Here is a 19,983-nt window from a genome sequence, read left to right on the forward strand (position 1 = left end):
CTAAGTAAAAGGATATGCACAGTTTTAGGTCCCTTTGCACATAGCTCCAAATTGTTCTCCAAAATGATTGGACCAGTGTACAACCTTACCAATGGTTCATGGGTATATATATATATATATATATATATATATATATATATATATATATATTTTTTTTTTTCCCCTCATTTACTCCAATATCCATCTTTTCTAAAAAGTGTGAGATGGAACTTGAGGGTTGTTTAATTTGCAATTCTGTAAACATTTGATCTAGATCAATTTGTTTTCATATAGCTATGTGTATATGTGTGTATATATATATATATGTATATAAATATAAATACATGTACATATACACATATGCATGTACATGTGTTTATTTTATTTCTTCTTCTAAAAAATGTCTCTTAATATCCTTTGACCATTTAATAATAAGAGAATGGCTCTATTTTTCCAATCTGTACTCTGGTTTTTACACAGGAGGGGTACCTGTTCTCTTACAGCTTCAAGCATTAGTAATTCTCTTGACTCTAAAACTGTTGCCTCATCACTTCCTCTCCTGCAAAACACAATCACTAGTACTCCTTTATGCCTTGGTAGTGTGACCAGGGCACCTGTTCCACTGTGTCTGACCATGAGCACTGACCTCTACTCTGGAAGCTTAACCCAGAATTTTTACATGCAATAGAGCTGTTGACCCCACTACTAGCAAAGGTTCCCTTAAAACTGCTTTCTGGCCAGTTGTTCCACTTCCTTACCCTCTTTGGGCTAAGAGCTAATGAAACTGCTTCTGTTTTGTTTTGTTTTTCCCCACTGCTGTTTCATGTCCCTTCATATTGATTCCATGTACACTATGGGCCAGACCTCAAACCTAATGTCAAAGACTTCTACTGCTGGCCTAAGTTGTCTTTGCCAAGGGAAAAATGCCTCAACCGGGGCAGCTAGGTGGCACAGTGGATAGAACACCGGCCCTGGATTCAGGAGTACCTGAGTTCAAATCCGGCCTCAGACACTTGACACTTACTAGCTGTGTGACCCTGGGCAAGTCACTTAACCCCCATTGCCCCGTAAAAAAAAAAAAAAAAAAGAAAAATGCCTCAACCTAAATTTTTTGACTCTGCAGCTCCGAAAGTTTATTTGAGGCATTATTCTAAAGTTGTTTGAAGGGGAATTGTGGCAGAGTTTGAGATGCTGCCTCTTTTCTGGCATCTTGTCTCTAACCTAAAAGAAAATGTTGAGTCTACTATTTTTGAAATTATTGGTCACTGATATGTTTTCCAGATGAGCTATTTTTATAATTATATAAAACATTTTAAATTTTCTCTTACTTTTCAATATTTTGATTCTGTTCTAATATTTCTTTCTGACTCAGCAATTCATTTATTTTTATGTAATCTATTCAGGAAATCACCTTCTTGATTAAAGTTTTCCATCTGTTCTGTTACTTATCTTTCATGTGTTTTATTTAATTGTTTTAACATTTTCCCCTTTTGTTCTAGGCATTCATATCTTGTATTTTTTTCTTTGAATATCTGCCTGCAGTTACCACAGAGGTATGATTTCAGTAATTCTGATACTTATAGTTACTATTGCTTTTAATTTCATTCTTTCACCTTTGCTAGCTTCTGAATTAGGATATTGTGTCTGGGCCAGGGTCTGACCCTTCTAAATATTTGATTATGATTATCTACCCTACTTGTTATCCTATGTTCTTATACTAACCTTCATTTTTAATAATCCTCCCCCCATTGCTTCCTCCTCTCCACACACACATTATTTCTCTAAGATCTGTAAGATCAAGAGCACTGGAACTTCTGTGCCTCCTCTGTTATCTCAGGACAAAATGTTAGGGATATCAGAATTGTAAAACATGAGGTATTCTAGGCTGAGAACTATTACTGGTTACCATAGCTGACTCTTCTCTTGAACCTTTCAGTTCTCTACCCTGGGAAGCACCTGACTCTTGTTGTTTTAAGACACAGAGACTTGCAGACTACATTTTCTAATATCTGGTGGTAATGGATATCAATTTGTTTTATAGACCATCTTTTCTGTTTCTCTCAGCCTTTTGGCTGATTTGTACAATTTTGTGCAAGAGAGTATGGTGGAATTTTCTGTAGTTTTTCATCCTTTTTTCATTATTTTTTCTGGTGCTAACTTCAGGCTTTTGTTATAGAATGAGTGGGGTGGGCTACCCAGCCAAGCTGCCTCTAATTCAGATAGTCATCTTGGCAGGAAGCCCCATCACTAGGTGATATTATAATGAGATTTCTCAATGTTACTTATAGTCCTGGGGAAAGTTCAGGTCTAACATTTATTTTACACTTTTGAGTATCGATATACTGACTGTCTCTTCCTGGTCTGTTTTCCTCTTTGAGACTGGCATGTAAGTGAATTCTGGAACTTGCTGGGTCTTTTCAGTTTTTTGCTACCGCTTTCACTTATTCATTTATGGGTTTGGTGATTTAACTACATTATTTTCTTGGAATAATTGCTTTAGATAATCCATCACAATACAGAGCACAATACAGTAATAGATGTTCTTCATAACCATTATCAACTTCAAGAATAGAAACAGGGGCAGCTAGGTGGCACAGTGGATAAAGCACCAGCCTTGGATTCAGGAGGACCTGAGTTCAAATCCGGCCTCAGAACCTTGAAACTTACTAGCTGTGTGACCCTGGGCAAGTCACTTAACCCCAATTGCCTCACAAAAAAAAAAAAAGAATAGAAACAATTTCTTTTTAAAATCTTACTTTGTTAGATCTGTGATTTAACTGTTGTAAGTACTTCCTCCACAAATATATATATGACAATATGTTCACTTTTCTCATATTGAATAATTCTATCTCCTGACTTCATATACACATTTGGAAATTTATATAACATTCTGAAGACTTTCCTTTTTTTCTTTTAATAATTGTGGTGTCTCATACTTATCTACATTCACGGGCTTTCATACAAAGAAAAGCACATCCTTAAGGAATTCAGCCTTTTTTTGTTTGTTCAGTAATTATTTCAAACATTCCACAAGGAATATCCATACCTGTCTTTTTCCTTCCATAATCACCCATGGTTTTATTAATATTTTAAACAATTTTTGCATATTATTGTTGGCCAAATATGGTATCTAATTTGCATCAACTATGTGCATTCTCATTACTTAATTTTGTTTTTTTTGTAGTTTAATTCTTTTAAGGGCAAGATAGTCCATTATTCATAGCCATTTAGTCTAAACAGGAGACTATTGGTATTTGCCTCTCTGATTGGTGAGTATCTCTCATGGCCCTCTTTAATCTCTTCTGATTCCAGTCATTTTTCATGTTCCTCCTTGGCCATCTTATCAAACTTACTACTACACAATCCATACCAGAAAACATGTCTTAGACGATTTTACCCTTTTCTTTGTGAAAACTGGAACTCTTGCCCTGGGGCCAATGCTTCTCTGATTGATTAGTGCCTCCATGGCTTGCTATATCTATTCCATCTCTAGATGTATGTATGTATAATAGGTATGCATGTAGATACTTCATATACATTCATGTACATATTAATTATACATGCATATACAAATATCTGTAAATGCAAATGTGTATATAATTATAATATCATCAACTTGAAGACATATATTATTCTAATTTTTTATTTATATCCTCATTCATGCACAATATTGTGCTTAGAATTTAGGAAGCATTTAATAAGTACATTTTCATTAATCAAGAAATCCTGTTTCAGTGGGGAAAAACAACCAAACAATTTTTTTTTTCAAATCTAATTTAACACAACCTTCTCTTACCATTTAGTTATGTGCAAAGCTCAATGTCAATTTTTGGTGTTTGTATATATTGTGCTGTGGTCCCAGTAATACTTATACCAATTGTTTGAAAATTCAATTTTCTTATTGGAACAAAATAAGTCATTCACAGGTCACTCAATAGTTAACAAATAGTGATTTACTTAGCCATATAACAGGAGTATATTATTTAAAAAAAAATGATTCATTGAGAATATTTCCAGTTGACACAACTAAAGTGAAACTCTACTGAATTACCCAACAAGATGCACCAGCCAATTATAATCCCTGGAGTTCCTTGTGGCTAATCTGTTTTTAGTTTTGTTTTGTTTTTCTTGATGGAGTGATATAAACACTCTGAGTTTATGAAATCTCAAGGGAAGTTCGATACCTTTTAAGGGAAAAATAGTCTAACTTTCTTGGGTAAAGGAGATAGAGTATTGTTCCAACTACATATAATAATATTGTAATTCAAGGAGTGTTATATAGCTTCATGTTACTGTCTAGGAACTTTGAAATTTTCAGTTACTATGTTTATTCAGTTTGGACGACTAAAGAAACAGCTTATTATTCTTTGTTGGTTTTGGACTTCCCTAAGGAGTGTTATCAGTATGAGGTGAGGGGTGGGAATCAAATTTCAATAAAACATTATGGTTTAAATAGGACCAATGTAAGAAATGTGTATTCCATAAATTATATCACTTTCCTTTGGAAAATATACACATTATTCTTTTTAGCATTGAAAAATATCATAAGTGAAGTTCATAACTCTATATTAAACTGCTTTGGCATCAATATTCAGCAGATCACTGGAAAAATTATTCCTGTGTGACCTTTCAGGTAAGTCATTAAAATTTTGCTTATGGTTTTTTATCCTATCAATATATTTTTTGTATTGATTTTATGACAATACATAGGTAATGTTTTCAACTACAAGTCTAATGCTCTTGACTCCTGACTGTTATTAAAGCTAATTGCAGTTGTGGTAAAAAAAATAAACAAAGAAATAAAGAAATTGAGAATATGGTAAATCCTGAAAATTATATTTGTCATAATTTTCCATGTCATCTGTGTCAGTGATGAAGCTAAAATGAAATTAGGACAGACTTTCTGCAACCATTGCCAATTTGCCTTAAGATTTGCACCATCAATTTATTTCTAACAAACTAAAATCACATTTTAATAACTTTTTTCCAACAAGTCCTAATTATTTTGACAAGCAACTTAATGATGGTGGGAATTTCCTACGTGAAAGGAAATGGACCACAATTTAAAACAAAGTGAAAAATTTGAAACTTGACACTTGTATTCATTAAGAATGACCAGAAGTTTTCCCTGCACAAGTTGCTATAATGCATCCATCATTGCTTTGCTGTTTGGAGGACAAAATTAAATTCCTACACTAGGCTTCATTCAGCTTACTATAAAATAAACCGAATGATAATTTACCAGCTAAGTGTGCCACAGACAAAATATTTCCAATAATAAAACCATATCTATAAAGGGACTTGAGGTTTTGGGACTTAAAAAAATATGATTTAATAACAGTTTAGTGGAAAGAATGTCAAATTTAGAAATTAGAAAATCTAGAAATTAAAGAGTTTAGAAATTAGAGAATTTAGCATTTAGAATTTAGAAATTAGTATTCTGTCAAACATTTAGCACTCCCCACCAAGGTGCCCTGTGTCTTACTTTCCTTATATTGAAAACTAAGATGATGTGTCTGTATGGTACTTAAAAGCTCTTTATATCTCAGTCTAAAAAAGGAACTACACAAAAAGAATAAGTATTTATGTAATACCCACCACATGCTGGGCACTTTTCTAAGTACTTTACAAATAGGTTATGTGACTTTTTCAGTGTCAAATAGCTAGTAGTTGTCAGATGCCTGATTTTATCTTAGGTCTTCCTGACTCCAGGTCTAGTTCTCTAACTACCTTAGTGTCTTTTTGTTTCAATGTCCTCATTTTAAAAATAAGTAAACTGATTTCTAGAGAAATGAAGTAGCTTGACCACATGTAATAACCATAGGAAACAGAATTTGAACCCAGCTTAATTAACTTAGAATCAGTTCTATTTTTCCCTCTATATTGTGATTCCAAGTTGGTTATATATAACTAAACAAATGAGATAATACATGTAAAGCACTTTTTACTTTTTAAAGTGCTAGATTAATGTACAATACTATTGTTGTCCAAATTATCTTTTTAACTTTTCATTTTTTGGTAGAGTTAAGATAGAAATAATCCTAGGGCAAGCCACCATCTTATTTTTTCCTTATATTTAATATTTTGGGGATTATTCAATAGCTGACTACTTATAATTGAGTAAAAGTATTGGGTTCTATACTTTAATCTTCTGTTAATTGACTAAAAACTTCTTGAGAATTTCAGTAGCCAACATAATAAGAATGGCATATACTTTGTTCTTTTTCCATATAGTTATAAATTCTTCTACATATACCTATAAATTCTTCTTCATCATGTACAAGTATTGGAGGCTTTCATAGATCATAGCTTGGAGATTTTAAATATTTGGAGTAGCAACATATAAGTAAAACCTTAATTTTGTTTAGATCAAAATTATATCAGTTTTCCCAAAACATTTGAATTATTGAGAATATTTTGAGAATTACAATCCCAAATAATATTTTTTGGGGAGTTTAGTACAGTGATTTATTGTCCTTGTTTAGTCATTTTTCAATTTTGTCTGAATCTTTGTAACCCCCTTTGGGATTTTCTTGGCAAAGATACTGGAATATTTTGCCATTTCCTTCTCCAGCTAATTTTATAGATGGTAAAACTGAGTTAACAGGGGGAGTAATTTACCCAGGGTCATACAACTAATAGGTATTTGAGGCCAGATTTTTATTCAGGAAAATGAGTCTTCCTGGCACTCTATCCACTGTGCCACCTAGCTGCCCATGATATGTTGTTCACTTATTTATAAAGAGAGAACATTTTAAATGCAACTATATTCACTTGATCATCTCTTTCTATGTTATCCAGTACATGCTATTTTTTTTAAAGCTGCAGTTATATGTTATACTATCTCCAATATTTCACTGTATTGTCAGTCTTAACCAATGAGTTTAGGCTACCTAGTGATAATTTTTTTTTCCTACAGTTTCTGGTGGCAAACAAAAGACTTGGAACTGAAAACCTTTCATAAACTCCTCCATTCACAAATTTATCTGTCATGGAAATACATCTTCATGACTCAGCTATTTGTCTGATGCATCATTATTAATATAGTGTTGGCCAATTTTGAAATGTATGTTCAGTTACAGATTAGCCTTGATCTCTGCTGGCAACATAGTGACTGAGGAAACCATAAAATATCTTTATATATTGTGTTAAACATTTCCCAATTATATTTTTATCTGGTTTGGGCACACTTGGGAGCTTGCTGCCAGCACACTCTTTGAGGGGCCTAAGTCTGACACATCTGTTCTATAGATGACTACTATCATCTTTTGTGATTCAAGTTCTTTGATTTTGTGACTGAAAATTTTTCTCAGAAAACCACCAATTAAATTGTTTCTGACCTTGAAATTATTCAGTCTTTGCCTGATGCTGATGTGGAAGAGGTATAATTGTTTTGTTTTTTTTTTAATATATAAAGATCTGGTTTTAGAGCCTAATTCAATCGTTTACCATATACTAGTTTTCCAACCATGGGCAAAATATATAACACTGGAATGCTCTAAGTAACCCATCATAAGTTGCAGAAAAGATGCTGGCCTAAAGTGGTACAGGGAATCACTTCTTCTCAGATTTCCCTATACCAATAAAATTTTATGTCCAGTCTTTATCCCTATGCCTGTCAATTAGAATTGCAACTTTTTTTTCCTCAACTTCTAAAACAACTTCGTGTATGTGTTGATATGTGTTTATTATGTAGAGAAGATCTTGTCCATTTTACATTCATTGAAAAAATATCAAATTGGGGAGATGATAAGATAACTGGACTTTAAGTCAAGAAAACTGGGTTTGAAACCTGCCTAAAATACTATATTTGTAATCATGTTCAATAACTTTACCTATATGACTCTGTTTTCTTGTCCATAAAATGGTCATAATATCATTGTATCATGACTTAGGATATATCACTATCAAGAATCAGAAAGTTTAGAATATGATATTCTAGAAGCAAAGTATATAGACTTGAAGCAAACAAGTACATATCTAGCATGAACTAGATAAAGAAGATAACAGAAAAAGGGTAGGAAGGAAGGAAGGAAGGAAGGAAGGAAGGAAGGAAGGAAGGAAGGAAGGAAGGAAGGAAGGAAGGAAGGAAGGAAGGAAGGAAGGAAGGAAGGAAGGAAGGAAGGAAGAGAAAAATAGAGGCAAATACTTTATCTTCAATAGGGAAATAGGAAGAAAAGGGGAGAAGGGGGAGGTGAAAATAGAGGAAGGGCACATTAGCAAAGAGATTAATCCTAAACTAAACACAATCTGAGCATGCACAAAAGTATTTATGTCCATATTGGAGTGTTATAGAATAGAAATCTGATGAGTTATCCATTAACTACAGAAGAGATGAATTACATATGATATATAAATATCATGAAATTCTATTGTGTTTTAAGAAATTATGAAGGATAAACCAGAAATATTTGTATAATCTGATGTGTAATGAAATAAATAAGACTAGAAAACAATTTATACAATATGGTAAAGTCAAACAACTTTTAAAAGAACTGGAAACTCTTATCAGCATAATGATCAACCACAATTTCATGGTAAAACATACTACCAACCTCTTGATAGAGAGGTAAAGGAAATGCATAATAAGACTTTTTAAAAATTTTTTGGCATGACCAATATGGAATTTTTTTTTATTGACCATACATCTTTATCACCCCAATTGAGTTTCTCTAATTCCCATATTGGGGAGGAGGCATTGAGCTATGATGCTGAGAAGGTAGATTTGAAAAAAAAATGAATAAATAAAGCCAAAGCTTCTCAGTATACTGTCTACAAATCCCCAAGCCATGCATGTTAAAATTTTAACTTGAATATGAAAAGAAAAGAAAAGAAAAACAAACAAAAACTTCTTTACTTCAAAAAAAACCCTGTAAGATTTTTTTTTATTATTCTTTGTACTCTATTTTATTCATTTAAAAACATTATTAGGGGGCAGCTATGTGGTGCAGTGAATGAAGTACTGGCCCTGGATTCAGAAGGCCCTGAGTTCAAATACCGCCTCAGACACTTGACATTTACTAGCTATGTGACCCTGGGCAAGTCACTTAGCCCCCATTGCCCTGAACAACAACAACAATATCAAAAAGCATTATTATAAGAATGGGCCCATCATCAGAATATCAAAGGAATCCCAAATATGGAAATCATTAGGAATTTATATCTTAATATTGTGATAATATAATGGAATTTGGTAGATGCCCAGGGGTCCTACCTGATTGATCTAGTATTGTTTGAGAAACTATGTACCTATTTGAGATGATTAGATATAGGGCATACTTGGCCTGCCCTGAGTGATGTATACTACTCACATCACCAGGGGGACCAATCTCAGCCTTGCAACTTGATGGACCTCCCTCTTGGGTGAGGGAGAGAAGAGAACTCTGTGGCTGGGAGCTTGCTTTTCCTGTTGGTGAGCTTCTGAAAGGAGGTGGGAGAGGGGCTGCACAGCTGACTCCTATAGAACCTATAGAACCCAGGTGGTGAGTTAATAGAAATGAGGCCAGCTCTTTGAGAATTAGCTGAACTGGAAGCTGGTTTGGGAAATGAGTCAGTCTTTGCTAGAGCCAGGGAGGTTATTCATTTTTCTCTTCCACTATTCCCTTGTCCTTAGCTTTATTAATTTCACCATTGTTATATATTTTATTCCCATTAATAAAACCTGATTTGTTTGTGGAAAAGAGCCTGTTAATCTCCTTTCTTATTGGCCTAGGATAAATAACTAATAAAAGGCAGTTTGGAAGGGAGGAAACATTGGACCTAGAAGTCCCTCATTATTTTCTGAACCCCAATATTATAGTGAGCCACCCACTTAACTCTCCCCATAGTAAATTTGGCCCTTACAATATCCTGTAGCAAATAACTGATTGGCAGATAAGATATCCTGGATAGAGGCCTGTTGTTTGGATACCTTGGCCTGGGCATCTAGCCAGCAGTAGTAAAGACTTTAAGCAAGAGTATGATCTTTGCCATATTAACATTGGGTTAGAATGGTATTGCTTGAGTGAAAGTGGAAGAGATCTACATTTATTTCCTGCTACCAACATAAAGAAAAAAAACAAATAAACCTTTCTAATCATCTAAACTGTCCCAAAATGGAATGGGCTGCCTTAGAAGGTAATGGATTACCATTGCCTGGAAGGAGAACTGGTGATAGCACTTTTATGGTAACTTAAGCCTTACAAAGTGCTTTACATGTTTCTTTTTCATCCTAAAAACAACCATGTTTAGAAATTCCTATTATTATCCCCATTTATTGCTGAGAAAACAGACTAAGAGTAATTAAATAATTTATATAGGGTCACCCAACTAATAAGCACCAGAAGCAAGTTTTGAACTCAGGTCTTCCTAACTCCAAGTCCAAAACCTCATCCACTGAGACACCTAATCCTGGATGACTTCTGATTTATTTCTGCAGAGGGAAATAGCCTGGTACATGGGACATATATAAGTGTCTGGTGACTGACAGTCGGATTGATCACAAGTAGATTACATGGACTCCTTGAAATCTGGCTTGTTACTAAGTGAATGTTTCCTCTGAAACAAAGGGATTTTTTTGTGTGGGGGGCAATGAGGGTTAAGTGACTTGACCAGGGTTACACAGCTAGTAAGTGTTAAGTGTCTGAGCCTGGTGAAACAAAGGGATTTTAAGAAAATTAAAACTATTATTTTCTCTGAATCCTAGTTAGTGTCACATGAAAGATTCTACAACTACCTAAATAGTAAAGGGTAAAAGAATACAAATAATAAAATCCAGCATTAATTAACTTGTTTTCCTTTATCTTTATCTGTTCTTGGAGGCATTTCTGTTTTGCTATGTTTTTGCTTTGGAAATGAAGATCAAAAGGATGCTAATAAATACAATCATACCTAGTCTTCTCTGAAAGAGGATGAAAATTATTATAAGAAATCATTACATTCTAACTATTGCTCATATTGCTCTACATTTAGATATCAAAAGAATGAACTTCATATTATTACCCATATATAACTTAAGATTTCTGGAATAGGAAGCTAATTATTCCAAGCTCAAGTATATGTATTTATTGAGATTTGGCTTTTTTCATGTATTAAGTCCTCATTTTCATGTGTCATAGCTCTTATTATTCATCTCTCATCAAACTTTTTATTTGAAAATAAGACTTTAACCAGAACCTGATTGGAGATTGAATGAAAGAGCTTTAGTGGGGGCAGCTAGGTGGCACAGTGGATAAAGCACTAGAGCTAGATTCAGGAAGGACCTGAATTCAAAACCAGTCCCAGACACTTGACACTTACTAGCTGTGTGACCCTGGGCAAGTCACTTAACCTGCATTGCCCCACCAAAAAAAAAAAAAAAAAAAGGGAATCATTAGGGGCAGCTAGGTGGTGCAGTGGATAGAGCACCAGCCCTGGAGTCAGGAGGACCTGAGTTCAAATCTGGCCTCATACACTTAACACTTACTGGCTGTGTGACCCTGGGCAAGTCACTTAACCTCAATTGCCTCACACAAGCAAAAAAAAGCTTTAAAAAAATGTGTTGTGGTTCCCTACTTTTCTATAACTGAAAACAATACAATGTGAGATATAAATGTTCAGAATTCTTTATTATTCAAGATGAAAATCTCATGTAACAGAAATGCTGGTAGCACTAATCAGCTTAATGTGAAACACCAGGGCAGTACATATAAAATTTGATGAGGGATTTGGAAAAAGACATTGGATAAAGAAGAAATGAAATATTGATAAGAGTGGGGAGAAACATGAACTTTAGGCAGAGAGGAATCATGATGTATTGGATAAGATCTACCTTCCAATATGCAAAGACCTACATTCAGATTTTGCTTTTAAAACATAATAGCTTTGTGACTCAGCAAGTTATTTAATGTCTCAATGCAACTGAGAGGTCATTCTCTCCAATGATGAGTTTTAGGGAAGGTTCTAAACTGCATAGGTGAAAAAACTTTTCTCCCTGGGAATTATATAATCATTGCTCTACCCCCCCTGCACCCCCAAAAAAGGGGCCAGACTTAGAAATAACTAATTTTAACATAGATATATTAAGGTATTTGTGTATGGGGATTTGCACTGATGATGTATATTAGGGTCTCTCTACTCTGCTTCAACATAGAGAAAAATATATTTGGGTTTTTTCACTGCCATCTATGGCACAATGCTCTCCTCAGACTAGTAAACTTTGTTTGAGTCCTAATATCCTAATATGGGTAGTATAGATTGTTATCAGGATGGGGAAAGCAATTGCACATGTTACAGTCAGTGGTGTGTTAGTAAGTATTTAACAACTGGTTCTCCAAATCTGGGTACATTTTTAAGTTTAATTTGTAGTATTACTATTTTTCCATCTCTTAATCTAGAAAATCAATGAAAGAATAGATCAAATTGTCATATGTAACATTTACTGATGTCATATGTGTAAATATTTATATTGACAATTTAATGATAGCTCTATGAGCTTCTTCCAGTTACCTTCAGGATACCCCATGCAAGTCATTTGTGATGGCACAGTTAGAAAGACCTTCCTGTCTACTCTTTCTATCCATCTCATTGTGGAACTTAACCTTATTTTAGAGATTGATATACTCTGCCTATCTTCCTCTTATTTTTTTTTTTACTTTGTACAGGAGAAATATAGTAGCATTATGATAACCTTTGATGATTTCAGAATTCTCAGAAACATATTGTGGAAAAAGGTTGAATTGCTTTTGATTGGGTAGTGGATTGATGTTTATTGCAAACTGTCTTGAGTTTTGTTGGAATAAATATAATGAAGAGGCTAATGCAACATATCACCTAATGAAGCTCCCATTCATAGGGAATGAAGAATCATTGAGCATGGCAAAGTTTTTATTTCAGGTGCAAGGAACATGAATCATTTGGTGTGACATTAAAAATGAAACCTGATTGTATGAAACCAAGATAAGGAATTGGAAGCAAACTTGTTTGGAAATAGAGTGATAATTATGAGGTAAGAGTCCCTTCCCAGATATCGGGGGAAATATGTTTCAGAGGCAGGGAGAAAGGGATGAACTCCTCTGTGAGGCTTGCTCTACCATTTGAAATTTTGTTGGTCCTTGAAAGTAGCAAAATATAAAAGATAAGATACTGATAGTTGTTAGGACATCAGTTTTGGAAACTTTGTCATAGGTCTATGAGAAAAAGGGAAATGATGAAGAACAGTACCTAAACTTCTGGAAACTGTAGAAGATAGGACATTGAGGGAAAAGAATAAAAAAACACATCTAAACTAGAATGGAGAAGAAATAGTTTAGGGGGGACTGATAAAGAGGTAGCTGGGATGGCATTTGAGTTCCCATGGTTATAAGCACATAGCCCCCCATTATGAATGGGAAAGGTTATTTTTTTTTTCATCAGTAACAAGTCACTTTATTGGGATGTAAATGGTGGTAGTTTTTTGGTACAGATTATGAAAAGGTCAGATAACCAAAATATGCATGCACTGAAAGATAGGAGGAGTGGTGCCCACAGTTCCCAGGTGTGGGGGAGCCAGGTGTGTGGCTTAGCTCTTGTTGTCACTGTTTCCAAGGGTGTGCTTGTCAAAAAGATATTCTTCCATGTCAGAATCGGGGCCCCCATTTGGCACAGGTTGGTGATGTGATCACCCAGTTGTTTGATGGACTTTACCTGTTCGTCCAGGTAGTGGGTTTAGATGAAATCACATAAATGGGGGTTATTTTTGTCAGTTGCAGCTTGTGCAGTTCCAGTAACTACTGATTGACATTTTTTTCCAAGTGCAGAGCACACTCCATTGCTCTGAGTTCTCTCTCCCAGTCATCGCAGTCTGGTTTCTTGATGTCCTGCAGGAACATGCGGCCACCCTGTTGGTTCTGCAGTTTCATCGACTTCTCAGCATGCTCCTGCTCCTCATGGGACTGGTGCAGGAAATACTTGGCAAAGCTCTTCATGGCCACGTCATCTCCGGCAAAGTAATAAGACATAGACAGGTAGACATAGGAGGCGTAGAGCTCCAGGTTGATCTGCCGGTTGATGGCGGCCTCAGAGTCCTGGTGGTAGTTCTGTCGCACCTGAGAGGGAGACGAGGTTGTCATGGTGGCGGAGATGATGGAGGCGGCTTAGACGAGGAGGCGGAGGGAGGAGGCGGCTGCACAGCGGCTACAGCTGCAGCTGTGGCTGGGGCAGCAACAGCAGCGATGACGCCCGCGGCTGAGGCAGACAGCTGCTGCTCCAACAGTAGGCCAGAAGCACAGAGAAGTGGAGTCGCTGTGGTTTCCTGCTTCAACAGTGCTTGAACGGAACCTGCTGCTTGATTCCCGGCCAGAGCCTCCCTTAGCCACCCTCCACTAAGGGAAAGGTTATTTTAACTTCCTCCTTTTTAACTTTACCATTTGGAATTGGAGACACCACTGAAGCCAAATGTTGTTCTTATAGATAAAATCAAGAATCACAGGCTCCAAATTTACTTAGTATAAAGATATTTCTCCACCACTATTTAAGAAAGCTGTCTAGACCAAATGTCTTATTTTCCACAAGGCTGCACTGTTCTGGGCTTTTCCACCATGTTCCAGGAACGTTTTCCTCATGGAAAATCACTTTAAGCCTGACTTTTGGGAGAATTAAAATTAAAATTGAGAATAACTATATTTCAATTTAAATGGATTCTAGTAGTTATCTTAACTAACATTTAAAAAGAACACCTTCTACATAACAGAGGCTCAACCTCCCGAAACCCTTCCACACTCATGGATTCCTTTGGTATTCTGAAGGAGACTGTGGGAAGGAAAGGAAAAAAGGAATAAACAGTTATGTAGTTATGACTATGTACCAGGCACTTCACTAAAAGGACTATAGATACAGATTAGATATAGCTATATGCAATTATAAAATATTATGTAATTATATATATATATGTTATATATAGAGTTCTATATATATATATTTACATATTTTATATACTTGTCTACTTTGCATATAGTCTCATATCTTGTGTATGTATGATATTATATCATTAACATACTTCATGTAGTATGTATATATTAAATGGTATACATGTGCATGTATACACACATGCATATAACTTTACATACATATGTACATATGTATGTGTATATACACATATATGGATATATGTGTGTGTATTATATATCAATCTATATCTTTTTAGATATAAGTATATATCTAGAGAGACAAAGAGAGACACAGAGAGACACAGAGACAGACAGACAGAGAATTTGAACCTCATGACAATCCTGGATGGTAGTGACTAGACTGATTTTAGACTCAATGAAACTCAGGCAAATAGAAGTTAGATGACTTATTTCTCCAGGGTCATAAAGCTTGTAAGATTCTTAGGACAGATTTGAATGACAACAATATATTTAATGTAGTGTTTTCACCTTTCAAAGGTATTTCCTTTATAACTCTGCTATGAAGGCATGTGGCATGCTTTTGGTCGTACAGAGGAGGTGTCAGGATGAGGATTTACACTCACTTTTCTTAATTCTATATACAGAATTCTATTCACTAGATACCATGTTCCAGTGTTACATTTTCAATTATTATGAAATTGTTACTATATCACAAATTGGATTATGTTTTGTGCTTAATCATACCTTCTATGTGCAGGAATACATCCAGTTCATTCTAATATCCATTTTATTTTTATACCTTGTGTTATAATTATGTTCTGCTGCTTTTTGTGAAATTTGATGGCTCTTTTATAAGAGTAGAGTAATTTAATCCCATGCAGATGAGTAATCGAGCCCGGTATTAAGAAAGGCTGAAAATGTCTTGCCTGCAGCTTTCAAATGATAAAAATATTCCTTTGACTTTGTCGAGGAGAAAATGCTTATGATCCAAAGATGGTGAGATTTGTTTTGGTTTCCCAGGGAACCTATATGCCACCCTTAAGCCCCTTTCTTCTAGTAAAGAGTAATTCTTTCTTACAAATTCCAAAGGATAATATTGAAATATCCAAGTCTGAATTTTGTACTGGAAGTTTTAAACTAATGTACATCATGTGGTTTTAAAAATCATTATAAATGCACAAACTTTCTAGGAAAAATGAATACATTTCCTCTCCTATCTCTCCCTCTCTCTCTCTCTCCCTCTGTATATATATATATGTATGTATGTATATATATATATATACATACACACACACACACACACACACACACACATATATATATATATATATTGGGGGAGCAACTCAGACATACAGATTAAGCAGTATGTTATTTTCAGGTTGTTAGTTAGATAACAATTAATTTACATGGATACTTTGGTGATTAATTATAAGACCTCATAAATATTTAAACATTAGGTATTACATATTACAGAACTCAAAGTAGACAATCTAGAATACAATAGTTGGTTAGCTGTATGAGTTCTTTCTTCCTTTCCTTTTTTTTTTTTTAAATAAGTTGATTACTATCAGTAAGGGGGTTGTTTAGAAAATAGAAAAATTTTAGAAAGGAATGGCACATTAGGAGATACACACCAGTTTTAGGAATTATCCATCAGTATTATTCCTAAAGGTTTTGTTTTGTTTTGTTTTGGTTGGTTTTGGGATTTGCAAGGCAATGAGGTTTAAGTGACTTGCCCAGGGTCACACAGTTAGTAAGTGTCAAGTATCTAAGACTAGATTTGAACTCAGGTCCTCCTGAATCCAGGGCTGGTGCTTTATCTACTGTGCCACCTAGCTGCCCCATATGCATCAGTATTATTTCCAAAACTTTATAAGGAACTTAAAAAATTGGAAGTTTTAAGAAATATTACCCATTGGAAATAAATTTAAAATTCAACAGTTAAACTTGCGCATATTAGAAGTTCACCTATTACAAATATTTAAACTGTGTAATCAAAATATTTATAATTATCTTGAATCACTACAATAACTTGTCAAAAAAAATCTAACCAAAGTTTAAGCTTCATGTATTGTAATTTATAAAATATTTTATTATATGCAGTGTGGAGAGTAAAATTATATGTGGTAGCCATATTTCTGTCCCAAGTTTAGGGAAAATTAGCTGGAGTTTCTAATATACTTATTACTTATAAATTAGAAGCTTTAGCACCAGTTTGGGGCATTAAGCACTTATTAAAGTATACCAAATATTAGTAAAGGGAGAACACATAGTTCAGAAAGTTAAGAAGCCTATCTAGCCACCACGAGCACATTGCGGCTGCCACCATGGTGCTGCAGCTTACATCATCACCACATTCTGACGCCTACATGGGTCTGGCCAAATTACCATGACTAGAAGCCTGGTGAGGGTAGTCAGGTGACCTTCAGCATGCAGAAGCTGGGGAGGATGGCAGTTCTACAGCTGCCTGCTAATTCTGTCAATCAGGGCTTTCAGACAATTCACTTGGGGCTGTGTGCGGATGGCCCAGTCTTTCCTGTTGGGAGAGTGGTTTTCTGGGAAGAAGGGAGGATAGATTCGTTCTGCCATGAGAGAGGGAGAGAGACAGGACACAATTTTTTGGTCTTTGTGAACTGGTGAGTCCAGGTGGTGGTGTGATAGCAGGTCATATGATTTTCCTTCTCCTATTCCTTTTCTCTTTGTCCTTATTTTATTAACCTTACTTGTAATTTAAATTTGTTCTCATCAATAAACCCTGTTTTGTTTTTTCTGAAAGAGGCTGATAATCTCTTTCCTTACCCCAATATTATGGTGAGCTGCTCAATTAATTCCCCCATATTAAATTTGACCCTTACAGCATCCAAGAGCCTATATGGGTGTGGAAGCTTCCTCTAGGTCCAGAGGAGAGGCGGCTCTTCCACACTGCTGAATGCTAATTGGCTAGCATCACCCAAATCCATTGGTTCACTGGACTTCAGGGCAGTGCATGAGCAGAACATGCTGAGGTCAGAGTTCAGAAAATATACCCCCTGAAGCCAGACTCTCAGGTAGGTGTGGTTTCAATCAAGTCAACTTTAAGTGAGTTAATCAACAAAGTCAATTCAATCATTCTCAATACTATCCTCTTAAAAGGGGGGAGTGGACTCTCGGGGCATCCTAAAACCCATGATATTCCCACAGCAGTATGTACATATCATATACATATAAGAAAGTACACTTATCTTTTCATTTTGATATAGCTTTGTTTAAAAATCTAGATTTATTAACTATTTGATTAAAATGTTTTTATTAATATTTAGGAGAGTAAATTATAAATTCTAATATGAGTTCATTTCTCTGACAAAATATTTTGTGACTTCTTAAATGTATATTATTTGTTGCTCATAACTGTGATATCAAGTTTGCAAAGAAAAAATACAAAATAGCCCTTATCTGCAAAAACAAATTAGAATTCTATTCAGTTTGGAAGTGTGGATAATATGTTGCTCTCAGTCTTTTATTTGGAAATTAAGATAAACAAAAAATTCCGTGAACCATCTCTGACCATCTATAACTCCTCAGGGCTGACTTTGCCTATATGATTATTTTGTGCCAGGCACCCTCCTTTATAGTTACAGCTCCATTTGGCTTACTCTATAAAATCATCTTAGTGTAGAATGATTGGGTCAGTAGCACTGGAATAAGTAAGCTAATTTAGTCAGTACTCTTATTTTTTATTGCATTGGTATTGCCCAACCATGGTTCATTAATGTATCTTCACTTATAATAATTGATTTTTATTTCTGTAAAGAATGCTTTGTAGATTTAAGTTCCTTTGTGTATTTTCATAGGTAGACTTGAAAATATTGTCTTCTACAGTTATTTTAATGTAATTTAAAGTTTTATTTATTTTACTTGTTGACAATATAAAGAATAATAATTAGTGTAAAATTAATTTACATCCTGCTATTTTTATTAAGCAACAGCTTTTAAAAAAATATTTTAACAATCACTCTAGGGTTCTATAGGAAGATCATCATATAATCTGTCAAAAAAGAACTATTTTTTTTCTTCATTACCAAGGCACATTTCCTCAACTTATTTTTCTTTCTTATACACATGCACACACACACACACACACACACACACACACACATATATACACATCTATTATATTTTTAAATTCTCTGTATAACTTCCTTGCTCCTAAATTCATCTCATAACCATAAATCTAAAAGATACATATTCCATGCTCTCTTTATTTACTTATGGTATCACTATGTATTAATCACATACCAATTTTGAACTTATTTTACTTTATTAAGTGAAATGTTGGTCTATACCTAGTTTCTACCATAGGGTTCCAGTTTTCCCAGCAGTTTTTGTCAAATAATGAGTTTTTGTTCTAAAAGTTTGGATCTTTGGGTTTGTCATATATTAGATTACTATGGTCATTTACTATAACATAAATTGTACCTAATATATTCCACTGAACCATCATTGTATTTCTTAGCCAGTAATAGATATTTTTGATGGTATCTGCCTTAAAATATAGTTTGAGGGGCAGCTAGGTGGTGCAGTGGATAGAGTACCGGCCCTGGAGTCAGGAGTACCTGAGTTCAAATCCAGCCTCAGACACTTAACACTTACTAGCTGTGTGTGACCCTGGGCAAGTCAATTAACCCCGACTGCCTCACTAAATATATATATACATATATATACATATATATATATATATATATATATATATATACACACACACACACACACACACACATATATATATACATATATATACACATATATGTATATATATATATACACACATACATATATATATAAATTGAGATCTAGTATTGCTAGGCCCCTTCTTTTGCATTTTTTTCTTTGATTTCTTTGATATCCCTGAAATTTTGTTCCTCCAGATGAATTATATTATTATTTATTATAGCTCTCTCTCTCTTTTTTTTTGATAATTGGATTGGTATGGCACTGAATAAATAGATTTGGGTAGAAATTTAATTTTACTATATTGACTCAGCCTACCCATGAGCAATAAATATTTTTTCCACAATTAATATTTTTTCCAATTGTTTAGATCTGACTTTATTTGTATAAGAAATGTTTTATGGTTGTGTTATTGTACTTCCTGGGTGTGCCTTGGCAGATAGACTCCCAAGAA

The 19,983-nt window shown here is 34.6% G+C and overlaps 1 pseudogene; it reads right to left on the bottom strand.

Moving 5' to 3' along the window:
• Positions 1-13,361: 13,361 nt before the first annotated feature.
• On the bottom strand, positions 13,362-14,098 carry LOC122731743 (annotated as a pseudogene).
• Between the last annotated feature and the right edge of the window lie 5,885 nt (positions 14,099-19,983).

Source organism: Dromiciops gliroides, chromosome 6, assembly GCF_019393635.1.
Source record: "Dromiciops gliroides isolate mDroGli1 chromosome 6, mDroGli1.pri, whole genome shotgun sequence".
Taxonomy (NCBI): Eukaryota; Metazoa; Chordata; class Mammalia; order Microbiotheria; family Microbiotheriidae; genus Dromiciops; species Dromiciops gliroides.